Below are 15,968 nucleotides of genomic sequence, written 5' to 3'. Positions count from 1 at the left end.
AAAAAAGGCACCACAGGTATACAATGTAGATGGATGGATAGTATACTTAATGGATGACGAGTGACGACACAGAGGTAGGTACAGCAGTGGCCTACCGGTCTGCTATATACAGTATACTGGACCTGGTGGACACTGTCAGCAAACTGTTAAACTAGTCTAAAAAAAAGGCACCACAGGTATACAATGTAGATGGATGGATAGTATACTTAATGGATGACGAGTGACGACACAGAGGTAGGTACAGCAGTGTCCTAACGTACTGCTATATACAGTATACTGGACCTGGTGGAACTTGTCAGCAAACTGCTAAACTAGTCTAAAAAAAAGGCACCACATGTATACAATGTAGATGGATGGATAGTATACTTAATGGATGACGAGTGACGACACAGAGGTAGGTACAGCAGTGGCCTACCGTACTGCTATATACAGTATACTGGACCTGGTGGACACTGTCAGCAAACTGCTAAACTAGTCTAAAAAAAGGCACCACAGGTATACAATGTAGATGGATGGATAGTATACTTAATGGATGACGAGTGACGACACAGAGGTAGGTACAGCAGTGGCCTACCGTACTGCTATATACAGTATACTGGACCTGGTGGACAATGTCAGCAAACTGCTAAACTAGTCTAAAAAAAAGGCACCACAGGTATACAATGTAGATGGATGGATAGTATACTTAATGGATGATGAGTGACGACACAGAGGTAGGTACAGCAGTGGCCTACCGGTCTGCTATATACAGTATACTGGACCTGGTGGACACTGTCAGCAAACTGCTAAACTAGTCTAAAAAAAAGGCACCACAGGAATACAATGTAGATGGATGGATAGTATACTTAATGGATGACGAGTGACGACACAGAGGTAGGTACAGCAGTGTCCTACCGTACTGCTATATACAGTATACTGGACCTGGTGGACACTGTCAGCAAACTGCTAAACTAGTCTAAAAAAAAGGCACCACAGGTATACAATGTAGATGGATGGATAGTATACTTAATGGATGATGAGTGACGACACAGAGGTAGGTACAGCAGTGGCCTACCGTACTGCTATATACAGTATACTGGACCTGGTGGACACTGTCAGCAAACTGCTAAACTAGTCTAAAAAAAAGGCACCACAGGTATACAATGTAGATGGATGGATAGTATACTTAATGGATGACGAGTGACGACACAGAGGTAGGTAAAGCAGTGGCCTACCGGTCTGCTATATATAGTATACTGGACCTGGTGGACACTGTCAGCAAACTGCTAAACTAGTCTAAAAAAAAGGCACCACAGGTATACAATGTAGATGGATGGATAGTATACGTAATGGATGACGAGTGACGACACAGACGTAGGTACTGCAGTGTCCTACCGTACTGCTATATACAGTATACTGGACCTGGTGGACACTGTCAGCAAACTGCTAAACTAGTCTAAAATGCACCACAGGTATAGAATGTAGATGGATAGTATACTTAATGGATGACGAGTGATGACACAGAGGTAGGTACACAGCAGTGGCCTACCGTACTGCTATATATAGTATACTGGTGGACACTGTCAGCAAACTGCTAAACTAGTCTAAAATGCACCACAGGTATAGAATGTAGATGGATAGTATACTTAATGGATGACGAGTGACGACACAGAGGTAGGTACACAGCAGTGTCCTACCGTACTGCTATATACAGTATACTGGACCTGGTGGACACTGTCAGCAAACTGCTAAACTAGTCTAAAAAAAGGCACCACAGGTATACAATGTAGATGGATGGATAGTATACTTAATGGATGACGAGTGACGACACAGAGGTAGGTACAGCAGTGGACTACCGTACTGCTATATACAGTATACTGGACCTGGTGGACACTGTCAGCAAACTGCTAAACTAGTCTAAAAAAAAGGCACCACAGGTACACAATGTAGATGGATGGATAGTATACTTAATGGATGACGAGTGACGACACAGAGGTAGGTACAGCAGTGGCCTACCGTACTGCTATATACAGTATACTGGACCTGGTGGACACTGTCAGCAAACTGCTAAACTAGTCTAAAAAAAAGGCACCACAGGTATACAATGTAGATGGATGGATAGTATACTTAATGGATGACGAGTGACGACACAGAGGTAGGTACAGCAGAGGCCTACCGGTCTGCTTTATACAGTATACTGGACCTGGTGGACACTGTCAGCAAACTGTTAAACTAGTCTAAAAAAAAGGCACCACAGGTATACAATGTAGATGGATGGATAGTATACTTAATGGATGACGAGTGACGACACAGAGGTAGGTACAGCAGTGGACTACCGTACTGCTATATACAGTATACTGGACCTGGTGGACACTGTCAGCAAACTGCTAAACTAGTCTAAAAAAAAGGCACCACAGGTACACAATGTAGATGGATGGATAGTATACTTAATGGATGACGAGTGACGACACAGAGGTAGGTACAGCAGTGGCCTACCGGTCTGCTATATACAGTATACTGGACCTGGTGGACACTGTCAGCAAACTGCTAAACTAGTCTAAAAAAAAGGCACCACAGGTATACAATGTAGATGGATGGATAGTATACTTAATGGATGACGAGTGACGACACAGAGGTAGGTACAGCAGTGGCCTACCGGTCTGCTATATACAGTATACTGGACCTGGTGGACACTGTCAGCAAACTGTTAAACTAGTCTAAAAAAAAGGCACCACAGGTATACAATGTAGATGGATGGATAGTATACTTAATGGATGACGAGTGACGACACAGAGGTAGGTACAGCAGTGTCCTAACGTACTGCTATATACAGTATACTGGACCTGGTGGAACTTGTCAGCAAACTGCTAAACTAGTCTAAAAAAAAGGCACCACATGTATACAATGTAGATGGATGGATAGTATACTTAATGGATGACGAGTGACGACACAGAGGTAGGTACAGCAGTGGCCTACCGTACTGCTATATACAGTATACTGGACCTGGTGGACACTGTCAGCAAACTGCTAAACTAGTCTAAAAAAAGGCACCACAGGTATACAATGTAGATGGATGGATAGTATACTTAATGGATGACGAGTGACGACACAGAGGTAGGTACAGCAGTGGCCTACCGTACTGCTATATACAGTATACTGGACCTGGTGGACAATGTCAGCAAACTGCTAAACTAGTCTAAAAAAAAGGCACCACAGGTATACAATGTAGATGGATGGATAGTATACTTAATGGATGATGAGTGACGACACAGAGGTAGGTACAGCAGTGGCCTACCGGTCTGCTATATACAGTATACTGGACCTGGTGGACACTGTCAGCAAACTGCTAAACTAGTCTAAAAAAAAGGCACCACAGGAATACAATGTAGATGGATGGATAGTATACTTAATGGATGACGAGTGACGACACAGAGGTAGGTACAGCAGTGTCCTACCGTACTGCTATATACAGTATACTGGACCTGGTGGACACTGTCAGCAAACTGCTAAACTAGTCTAAAAAAAAGGCACCACAGGTATACAATGTAGATGGATGGATAGTATACTTAATGGATGATGAGTGACGACACAGAGGTAGGTACAGCAGTGGCCTACCGTACTGCTATATACAGTATACTGGACCTGGTGGACACTGTCAGCAAACTGCTAAACTAGTCTAAAAAAAAGGCACCACAGGTATACAATGTAGATGGATGGATAGTATACTTAATGGATGACGAGTGACGACACAGAGGTAGGTAAAGCAGTGGCCTACCGGTCTGCTATATATAGTATACTGGACCTGGTGGACACTGTCAGCAAACTGCTAAACTAGTCTAAAAAAAAGGCACCACAGGTATACAATGTAGATGGATGGATAGTATACGTAATGGATGACGAGTGACGACACAGACGTAGGTACTGCAGTGTCCTACCGTACTGCTATATACAGTATACTGGACCTGGTGGACACTGTCAGCAAACTGCTAAACTAGTCTAAAATGCACCACAGGTATAGAATGTAGATGGATAGTATACTTAATGGATGACGAGTGATGACACAGAGGTAGGTACACAGCAGTGGCCTACCGTACTGCTATATATAGTATACTGGTGGACACTGTCAGCAAACTGCTAAACTAGTCTAAAATGCACCACAGGTATAGAATGTAGATGGATAGTATACTTAATGGATGACGAGTGACGACACAGAGGTAGGTACACAGCAGTGTCCTACCGTACTGCTATATACAGTATACTGGACCTGGTGGACACTGTCAGCAAACTGCTAAACTAGTCTAAAAAAAGGCACCACAGGTATACAATGTAGATGGATGGATAGTATACTTAATGGATGACGAGTGACGACACAGAGGTAGGTACAGCAGTGGACTACCGTACTGCTATATACAGTATACTGGACCTGGTGGACACTGTCAGCAAACTGCTAAACTAGTCTAAAAAAAAGGCACCACAGGTACACAATGTAGATGGATGGATAGTATACTTAATGGATGACGAGTGACGACACAGAGGTAGGTACAGCAGTGGCCTACCGTACTGCTATATACAGTATACTGGACCTGGTGGACACTGTCAGCAAACTGCTAAACTAGTCTAAAAAAAAGGCACCACAGGTATACAATGTAGATGGATGGATAGTATACTTAATGGATGACGAGTGACGACACAGAGGTAGGTACAGCAGAGGCCTACCGGTCTGCTTTATACAGTATACTGGACCTGGTGGACACTGTCAGCAAACTGTTAAACTAGTCTAAAAAAAAGGCACCACAGGTATACAATGTAGATGGATGGATAGTATACTTAATGGATGACGAGTGACGACACAGAGGTAGGTACAGCAGTGGACTACCGTACTGCTATATACAGTATACTGGACCTGGTGGACACTGTCAGCAAACTGCTAAACTAGTCTAAAAAAAAGGCACCACAGGTACACAATGTAGATGGATGGATAGTATACTTAATGGATGACGAGTGACGACACAGAGGTAGGTACAGCAGTGGCCTACCGGTCTGCTATATACAGTATACTGGACCTGGTGGACACTGTCAGCAAACTGTTAAACTAGTCTAAAAAAAAGGCACCACAGGTATACAATGTAGATGGATGGATAGTATACGTAATGGATGACGAGTGACGACACAGAGGTAGGTACAGCAGTGTCCTAACGTACTGCTATATACAGTATACTGGACCTGGTGGAACTTGTCAGCAAACTGCTAAACTAGTCTAAAAAAAAGGCACCACATGTATACAATGTAGATGGATGGATAGTATACTTAATGGATGACGAGTGACGACACAGAGGTAGGTACAGCAGTGGCCTACCGTACTGCTATATACAGTATACTGGACCTGGTGGACACTGTCAGCAAACTGCTAAACTAGTCTAAAAAAAGGCACCACAGGTATACAATGTAGATGGATGGATAGTATACTTAATGGATGACGAGTGACGACACAGAGGTAGGTACAGCAGTGGCCTACCGTACTGCTATATACAGTATACTGGACCTGGTGGACACTGTCAGCAAACTGCTAAACTAGTCTAAAAAAAAGGCACCACAGGTATACAATGTAGATGGATGGATAGTATACTTAATGGATGATGAGTGACGACACAGAGGTAGGTACAGCAGTGGCCTACCGGTCTGCTATATACAGTATACTGGACCTGGTGGACACTGTCAGCAAACTGCTAAACTAGTCTAAAAAAAAGGCACCACAGGTATACAATGTAGATGGATGGATAGTAGACTTAATGGATGACGAGTGACGACACAGAGGTAGGTACAGCAGTGGACTACCGTACTGCTATATACAGTATACTGGACCTGGTGGACACTGTCAGCAAACTGCTAAACTAGTCTAAAAAAAAGGCACCACAGGTACACAATGTAGATGGATGGATAGTATACTTAATGGATGACGAGTGACGACACAGAGGTAGGTACAGCAGTGGCCTACCGGTCTGCTATATACAGTATACTGGACCTGGTGGACACTGTCAGCAAACTGTTAAACTAGTCTAAAAAAAAGGCACCACAGGTATACAATGTAGATGGATGGATAGTATACGTAATGGATGACGAGTGACGACACAGAGGTAGGTACAGCAGTGTCCTAACGTACTGCTATATACAGTATACTGGACCTGGTGGAACTTGTCAGCAAACTGCTAAACTAGTCTAAAAAAAAGGCACCACATGTATACAATGTAGATGGATGGATAGTATACTTAATGGATGACGAGTGACGACACAGAGGTAGGTACAGCAGTGGCCTACCGTACTGCTATATACAGTATACTGGACCTGGTGGACACTGTCAGCAAACTGCTAAACTAGTCTAAAAAAAGGCACCACAGGTATACAATGTAGATGGATGGATAGTATACTTAATGGATGACGAGTGACGACACAGAGGTAGGTACAGCAGTGGCCTACCGTACTGCTATATACAGTATACTGGACCTGGTGGACACTGTCAGCAAACTGCTAAACTAGTCTAAAAAAAAGGCACCACAGGTATACAATGTAGATGGATGGATAGTATACTTAATGGATGATGAGTGACGACACAGAGGTAGGTACAGCAGTGGCCTACCGGTCTGCTATATACAGTATACTGGACCTGGTGGACACTGTCAGCAAACTGCTAAACTAGTCTAAAAAAAAGGCACCACAGGTATACAATGTAGATGGATGGATAGTATACTTAATGGATGACGAGTGACGACACAGAGGTAGGTACAGCAGTGGACTACCGTACTGCTATATACAGTATACTGGACCTGGTGGACACTGTCAGCAAACTGCTAAACTAGTCTAAAAAAAAGGCACCACAGGTACACAATGTAGATGGATGGATAGTATACTTAATGGATGACGAGTGACGACACAGAGGTAGGTACACAGCAGTGTCCTACCGTACTGCTATATACAGTATACTGGACCTGGTGGACACTGTCAGCAAACTGCTAAACTAGTCTAAAAAAAAGGCACCACAGGTATACAATGTAGATGGATGGATAGTATACTTAATGGATGACGAGTGACGACACAGAGGTAGGTACAGCAGTGGCCTACCGGTCTGCTATATACAGTATACTGGACCTGGTGGACACTGTCAGCAAACTGTTGAACTAGTCTAAAAAAAAGGCACCACAGGTATACAATGTAGATGGATGGATAGTATACTTAATGGATGACGAGTGACGACACAGAGGTAGGTACAGCAGTGTCCTAACGTACTGCTATATACAGTATACTGGACCTGGTGGAACTTGTCAGCAAACTGCTAAACTAGTCTAAAAAAAAGGCACCACATGTATACAATGTAGATGGATGGATAGTATACTTAATGGATGACGAGTGACGACACAGAGGTAGGTACAGAAGTGGCCTACCGTACTGCTATATACAGTATACTGGACCTGGTGGACACTGTCAGCAAACTGCTAAACTAGTCTAAAAAAAAAGGCACCACAGGTATACAATGTAGATGGATGGATAGTATACTTAATGGATGACGAGTGACGACACAGAGGTAGGTACAGCAGTGGCCTACCGTACTGCTATATACAGTATACTGGACCTGGTGGACACTGTCAGCAAACTGCTAAACTAGTCTAAAAAAAAGGCACCACAGGTATACAATGTAGATGGATGGATAGTATACTTAATGGATGACGAGTGACGACACAGAGGTAGGTACAGCAGTGTCCTAACGTACTGCTATATACAGTATACTGGACCTGGTGGACACTGTCAGCAAACTGCTAAACTAGTCTAAAAAAAAGGCACCACAGGTATACAATGTAGATGTATGGATAGTATACTTAATGGATGACGAGTGACGACACAGAGGTAGGTACAGCAGTGGCCTACCGTACTGCTATATACAGTATACTGGACCTGGTGGACACTGTCAGCAAACTGCTAAACTAGTCTAAAAAAAAGGCACCACAGGTATACAATGAAGATGGATGGATAGTATACTTAATGGATGACGAGTGACGACACAGAGGTAGGTAAAGCAGTGGCCTACCGGTCTGCTATATACAGTATACTGGACCTGGTGGACACTGTCAGCAAACTGCTAAACTAGTCTAAAAAAAAGGCACCACAGGTATACAATGTAGATGGATGGATAGTATACGTAATGGATGACGAGTGACGACACAGACGTAGGTACTGCAGTGTCCTACCGTACTGCTATATACAGTATACTGGACCTGGTGGACACTGTCAGTAAACTGCTAAACTAGTCTAAAAAAAAGGCACCACAGGTATACAATGTAGATGGATGGATAGTATACTTAATGGATGACGAGTGACGACACAGAGGTAGGTATAGAAGTGGCCTACCGTACTGCTATATACAGTATACTGGACCTGGTGGACACTGTCAGCAAACTGCTTAACTAGTCAAAAAAAAAGGCACCACAGGTATACAATGTAGATGGATGGATAGTATACTTAATGGATGACGAGTGACGACACAGAGGTAGGTAAAGCAGTGGCCTACCGGTCTGCTATATATAGTATACTGGACCTGGTGGACACTGTCAGCAAACTGCTAAACTAGTCTAAAAAAAAGGCACCACAGGTATACAATGTAGATGGATGGATAGTATACGTAATGGATGACGAGTGACGACACAGACGTAGGTACTGCAGTGTCCTACCGTACTGCTATATACAGTATACTGGACCTGGTGGACACTGTCAGTAAACTGCTAAACTAGTCTAAAAAAAAGGCACCACAGGTATACAATGTAGATGGATGGATAGTATACTTAATGGATGACGAGTGACGACACAGAGGTAGGTACAGAAGTGGCCTACCGTACTGCTATATACAGTATACTGGACCTGGTGGACACTGTCAGCAAACTGCTAAACTAGTCTAAAAAAAAGGCACCACAGGTATACAATGTAGATGGATAGATAGTATACTTAATGGATGACGAGTGACGACACAGAGGTAGGTACAGCAGTGGCCTACCGGTCTGCTATATACAGTATACTGGACCTGGTGGACACTGTCAGCAAACTGCTAAACTAGTCTAAAAAAAAGGCACCACAGGTATACAATGTAGATGGATGGATAGTATACTTAATGGATGACGAGTGACGACACAGAGGTAGGTACAGCAGTGGCCTACCGGTCTGCTATATACAGTATACTGGACCTGGTGGACACTGTCAGCAAACTGTTGAACTAGTCTAAAAAAAAAGGCACCACAGGTATACAATGTAGATGGATGGATAGTATACTTAATGGATGACGAGTGACGACACAGAGGTAGGTACAGCAGTGTCCTAACGTACTGCTATATACAGTATACTGGACCTGGTGGAACTTGTCAGCAAACTGCTAAACTAGTCTAAAAAAAAGGCACCACATGTATACAATGTAGATGGATGGATAGTATACTTAATGGATGACGAGTGACGACACAGAGGTAGGTACAGAAGTGGCCTACCGTACTGCTATATACAGTATACTGGACCTGGTGGACACTGTCAGCAAACTGCTAAACTAGTCTAAAAAAAAAGGCACCACAGGTATACAATGTAGATGGATGGATAGTATACTTAATGGATGACGAGTGACGACACAGAGGTAGGTACAGCAGTGGCTTACCAGTCTGCTATATACAGTATACTGGACCTGGTGGACACTGTCAGCAAACTGCTAAACTAGTCTAAAAAAAAGGCACCACAGGTATACAATGTAGATGGATGGATAGTATACTTAATGGATGACGAGTGACGACACAGAGGTAGGTACAGCAGTGGCCTACCGGTCTGCTATATACAGTATACTGGACCTGGTGGACACTGTCAGCAAACTGCTAAACTAGTCTAAAAAAAAGGCACCACAGGTATACAATGTAGATGGATGGATAGTATACTTAATGGATGACGAGTGACGACACAGAGGTAGGTACAGCAGTGGCCTACCGGTCTGCTGTTTACAGTATACTGGACCTGGTGGACACTGTCAGCAAACTGCTAAACTAGTCTAAAAAAAAGGCACCACAGGTATACAATGTAGATGGATGGATAGTATACTTAATGGATGACGAGTGACGACACAGAGGTAGGTACAGAAGTGGCCTACCGGTCTGCTATATACAGTATACTGGACCTGGTGGACACTGTCAGCAAACTGCTAAACTAGTCTAAAAAAAGGCACCACAGGTATATAATGTAGATGGATGGATAGTATACTTAATGGATGACGAGTGACGACACAGAGGTAGGTACAGCAGTGGCCTACCGTACTGCTATATACAGTATACTGGACCTGGTGGACACTGTCAGCAAACTGCTAAACTAGTCTAAAAAAAGGCACCACAGGTATACAATGTAGATGGATGGATAGTATACTTAATGGATGATGAGTGACGACACAGAGGTAGGTACAGCAGTGGCTTACCGGCCTGCTATATACAGTATACTGGACCTGGTGGACACTGTCAGCAAACTGCTAAACTAGTCTAAAAAAAAGGCACCACAGGTATACAATGTAGATGGATGGATAGTATACTTAATGGATGACGAATGACGACACAGAGGTAGGTAAAGCAGTGTCCTACCGTACTGCTATATACAGTATACTGGACCTGGTGGACACTGTCAGTAAACTGCTAAACTAGTCTAAAAAAAAGGCACCACAGGTATACAATGTAGATGGATGGATAGTATACTTAATGGATGACGAGTGACGACACAGAGGTAGGTACAGCAGTGGCCTACCGTACTGCTATATACAGTATACTGGACCTGGTGGACACTGTCAGCAAACTGCTAAACTAGTCTAAAAAAAAGGCACCACAGGTATACAATGTAGATGGATGGATAGTATACTTAATGGATGACGAGTGACGACACAGAGGTAGGTAAAGCAGTGGCCTACCGGTCTGCTATATATAGTATACTGGACCTGGTGGACACTGTCAGCAAACTGCTAAACTAGTCTAAAAAAAAGGCACCACAGGTATACAATGTAGATGGATGGATAGTATACGTAATGGATAACGAGTGACGACACAGACGTAGGTACTGCAGTGTCCTACCGTACTGCTATATACAGTATACTGGACCTGGTGGACACTGTCAGTAAACTGCTAAACTAGTCTAAAAAAAAGGCACCACAGGTATACAATGTAGATGGAAGGATAGTATACTTAATGGATGACGAGTGACGACACAGAGGTAGGTACAGAAGTGGCCTACCGTACTGCTATATACAGTATACTGGACCTGGTGGACACTGTCAGCAAACTGCTAAACTAGTCTAAAAAAAAGGCACCACAGGTATACAATGTAGATGGATGGATAGTATACTTAATGGATGACGAGTGACGACACAGAGGTAGGTACAGCAGTGGCCTACCGGTCTGCTATATACAGTATACTGGACCTGGTGGACACTGTCAGCAAACTGCTAAACTAGTCTAAAAAAAAGGCACCACAGGTATACAATGTAGATGGATGGATAGTATACTTAATGGATGACGAGTGACGACACAGAGGTAGGTACAGCAGTGGCCTACCGGTCTGCTATATACAGTATACTGGACCTGGTGGACACTGTCAGCAAACTGTTGAACTAGTCTAAAAAAAAGGCACCACAGGTATACAATGTAGATGGATGGATAGTATACTTAATGGATGACGAGTGACGACACAGAGGTAGGTACAGCAGTGTCCTAACGTACTGCTATATACAGTATACTGGACCTGGTGGAACTTGTCAGCAAACTGCTAAACTAGTCTAAAAAAAAGGCACCACATGTATACAATGTAGATGGATGGATAGTATACTTAATGGATGACGAGTGACGACACAGAGGTAGGTACAGAAGTGGCCTACCGTACTGCTATATACAGTATACTGGACCTGGTGGACACTGTCAGCAAACTGCTAAACTAGTCTAAAAAAAAAGGCACCACAGGTATACAATGTAGATGGATGGATAGTATACTTAATGGATGACGAGTGACGACACAGAGGTAGGTACAGCAGTGGCCTACCGGTCTGCTATATACAGTATACTGGACCTGGTGGACACTGTCAGCAAACTGCTAAACTAGTCTAAAAAAAAGGCACCACAGGTATACAATGTAGATGGATGGATAGTATACTTAATGGATGACGAGTGACGACACAGAGGTAGGTACAGCAGTGGCCTACCGGTCTGCTATATACAGTATACTGGACCTGGTGGACACTGTCAGCAAACTGCTAAACTAGTCTAAAAAAAAGGCACCACAGGTATACAATGTAGATGGATGGATAGTATACTTAATGGATGACGAGTGACGACACAGAGGTAGGTACAGCAGTGGCCTACCGGTCTGCTATATACAGTATACTGGACCTGGTGGACACTGTCAGCAAACTGCTAAACTAGTCTAAAAAAAAGGCACCACAGGTATACAATGTAGATGGATGGATAGTATACTTAATGGATGACGAGTGACGACACAGAGGTAGGTACAGAAGTGGCCTACCGGTCTGCTATATACAGTATACTGGACCTGGTGGACACTGTCAGCAAACTGCTAAACTAGTCTAAAAAAAAGGCACCACAGGTATACAATGTAGATGGATGGATAGTATACTTAATGGATGACGAGTGACGACACAGAGGTAGGTACAGCAGTGTCCTACCGTACTGCTATATACAGTATACTGGACCTGGTGGACACTGTCAGCAAACTGCTAAACTAGTCTAAAAAAAAGGCACCACAGGTATACAATGTAGATGGATGGATAGTATACTTAATGGATGACGAGTAACGACACAGAGGTAGGTACAGCAGTGGCCTACCGGTCTGCTATTTACAGTATACTGGACCTGGTGGACACTGTCAGCAAACTGCTAAACTAGTCTAAAAAAAAGGCACCACAGGTATACAATGTAGATGGATGGATAGTATACTTAATGGATGACGAGTGACGACACAGAGGTAGGTACAGAAGTGGCCTACCGGTCTGCTATATACAGTATACTGGACCTGGTGGACACTGTCAGCAAACTGCTAAACTAGTCTAAAAAAAAGGCACCACAGGTATATAATGTAGATGGATGGATAGTATACTTAATGGATGACGAGTGACGACACAGAGGTAGGTACAGCAGTGGCCTACCGTACTGCTATATACAGTATACTGGACCTGGTGGACACTGTCAGCAAACTGCTAAACTAGTCTAAAAAAAGGCACCACAGGTATACAATGTAGATGGATGGATAGTATACTTAATGGATGATGAGTGACGACACAGAGGTAGGTACAGCAGTGGCTTACCGGCCTGCTATATACAGTATACTGGACCTGGTGGACACTGTCAGCAAACTGCTAAACTAGTCTAAAAAAAAGGCACCACAGGTATACAATGTAGATGGATGGATAGTATACTTAATGGATGACGAATGACGACACAGAGGTAGGTAAAGCAGTGTCCTACCGTACTGCTATATACAGTATACTGGACCTGGTGGACACTGTCAGTAAACTGCTAAACTAGTCTAAAAAAAAGGCACCACAGGTATACAATGTAGATGGATGGATAGTATACTTAATGGATGACGAGTGACGACACAGAGGTAGGTAAAGCAGTGGCCTACCGGTCTGCTATATATAGTATACTGGACCTGGTGGACACTGTCAGCAAACTGCTAAACTAGTCTAAAAAAAAGGCACCACAGGTATACAATGTAGATGGATGGATAGTATACGTAATGGATAACGAGTGACGACACAGAGGTAGGTACAGCAGTGTCCTACCGTACTGCTATATACAGTATACTGGACCTGGTGGACACTGTCAGCAAACTGCTAAACTAGTCTAAAAAAAAGGCACCACAGGTATACAATGTAGATGGATGGATAGTATACGTAATGGATAACGAGTGACGACACAGACGTAGGTACTGCAGTGTCCTACCGTACTGCTATATACAGTATACTGGACCTGGTGGACACTGTCAGTAAACTGCTAAACTAGTCTAAAAAAAAGGCACCACAGGTATACAATGTAGATGGAAGGATAGTATACTTAATGGATGACGAGTGACGACACAGAGGTAGGTACAGAAGTGGCCTACCGTACTGCTATATACAGTATACTGGACCTGGTGGACACTGTCAGCAAACTGCTAAACTAGTCTAAAAAAAAGGCACCACAGGTATACAATGTAGATGGATGGATAGTATACTTAATGGATGACGAGTGACGACACAGAGGTAGGTACAGCAGTGGCCTACCGGTCTGCTATATACAGTATACTGGACCTGGTGGACACTGTCAGCAAACTGCTAAACTAGTCTAAAAAAAAAGGCACCACAGGTATACAATGTAGATGGATGGATAGTATACTTAATGGATGACGAGTGACGACACAGAGGTAGGTACAGCAGTGGCCTACCGGTCTGCTATATACAGTATACTGGACCTGGTGGACACTGTCAGCAAACTGTTGAACTAGTCTAAAAAAAAGGCACCACAGGTATACAATGTAGATGGATGGATAGTATACTTAATGGATGACGAGTGACGACACAGAGGTAGGTATAGCAGTGTCCTAACGTACTGCTATATACAGTATACTGGACCTGGTGGAACTTGTCAGCAAACTGCTAAACTAGTCTAAAAAAAAGGCACCACATGTATACAATGTAGATGGATGGATAGTATACTTAATGGATGACGAGTGACGACACAGAGGTAGGTACAGAAGTGGCCTACCGTACTGCTATATACAGTATACTGGACCTGGTGGACACTGTCAGCAAACTGCTAAACTAGTCTTAAAAAAAAAGGCACCACAGGTATACAATGTAGATGGATGGATAGTATACTTAATGGATGACGAGTGACGACACAGAGGTAGGTACAGCAGTGGCCTACCGGTCTGCTATATACAGTATACTGGACCTGGTGGACACTGTCAGCAAACTGCTAAACTAGTCTAAAAAAAAGGCACCACAGGTATACAATGTAGATGGATGGATAGTATACTTAATGGATGACGAGTGACGACACAGAGGTAGGTACAGCAGTGGCCTACCGGTCTGCTATATACAGTATACTGGACCTGGTGGACACTGTCAGCAAACTGCTAAACTAGTCTAAAAAAAAGGCACCACAGGTATACAATGTAGATGGATGGATAGTATACTTAATGGATGACGAGTGACGACACAGAGGTAGGTACAGCAGTGGCCTACCGGTCTGCTATATACAGTATACTGGACCTGGTGGACACTGTCAGCAAACTGCTAAACTAGTCTAAAAAAAAGGCACCACAGGTATACAATGTAGATGGATGGATAGTATACTTAATGGATGACGAGTGACGACACAGAGGTAGGTACAGAAGTGGCCTACCGGTCTGCTATATACAGTATACTGGACCTGGTGGACACTGTCAGCAAACTGCTAAACTAGTCTAAAAAAAAGGCACCACAGGTATACAATGTAGATGGATGGATAGTATACTTAATGGATGACGAGTGACGACACAGAGGTAGGTACAGCAGTGTCCTACCGTACTGCTATATACAGTATACTGGACCTGGTGGACACTGTCAGTAAACTGCTAAACTAGTCTAAAAAAAAGGCACCACAAGTATACAATGTAGATGGATGGATAGTATACTTAATGGATGACGAGTGACGACACAGAGGTAGGTACAGCAGTGGCCTACCGTACTGCTATATACAGTATACTGGACCTGGTGGACACTGTCAGCAAACTGCTAAACTAGTCTAAAAAAAAGGCACCACAGGTATACAATGTAGATGGATGGATAGTATACTTAATGGATGACGAGTGACGACACAGAGGTAGGTAAAGCAGTGGCCTACCGGTCTGCTATATATAGTATACTGGACCTGGTGGACACTGTCAGCAAACTGCTAAACTAGTCTAAAAAA

The sequence above is a fragment of the Pseudophryne corroboree genome, chromosome 2, assembly GCF_028390025.1.
Source record: "Pseudophryne corroboree isolate aPseCor3 chromosome 2, aPseCor3.hap2, whole genome shotgun sequence".
Taxonomy (NCBI): domain Eukaryota; kingdom Metazoa; phylum Chordata; class Amphibia; order Anura; family Myobatrachidae; genus Pseudophryne; species Pseudophryne corroboree.
The sequence above is the reverse complement of the archived record's forward strand: the minus strand, read 5'-3'. Positions refer to the sequence as shown.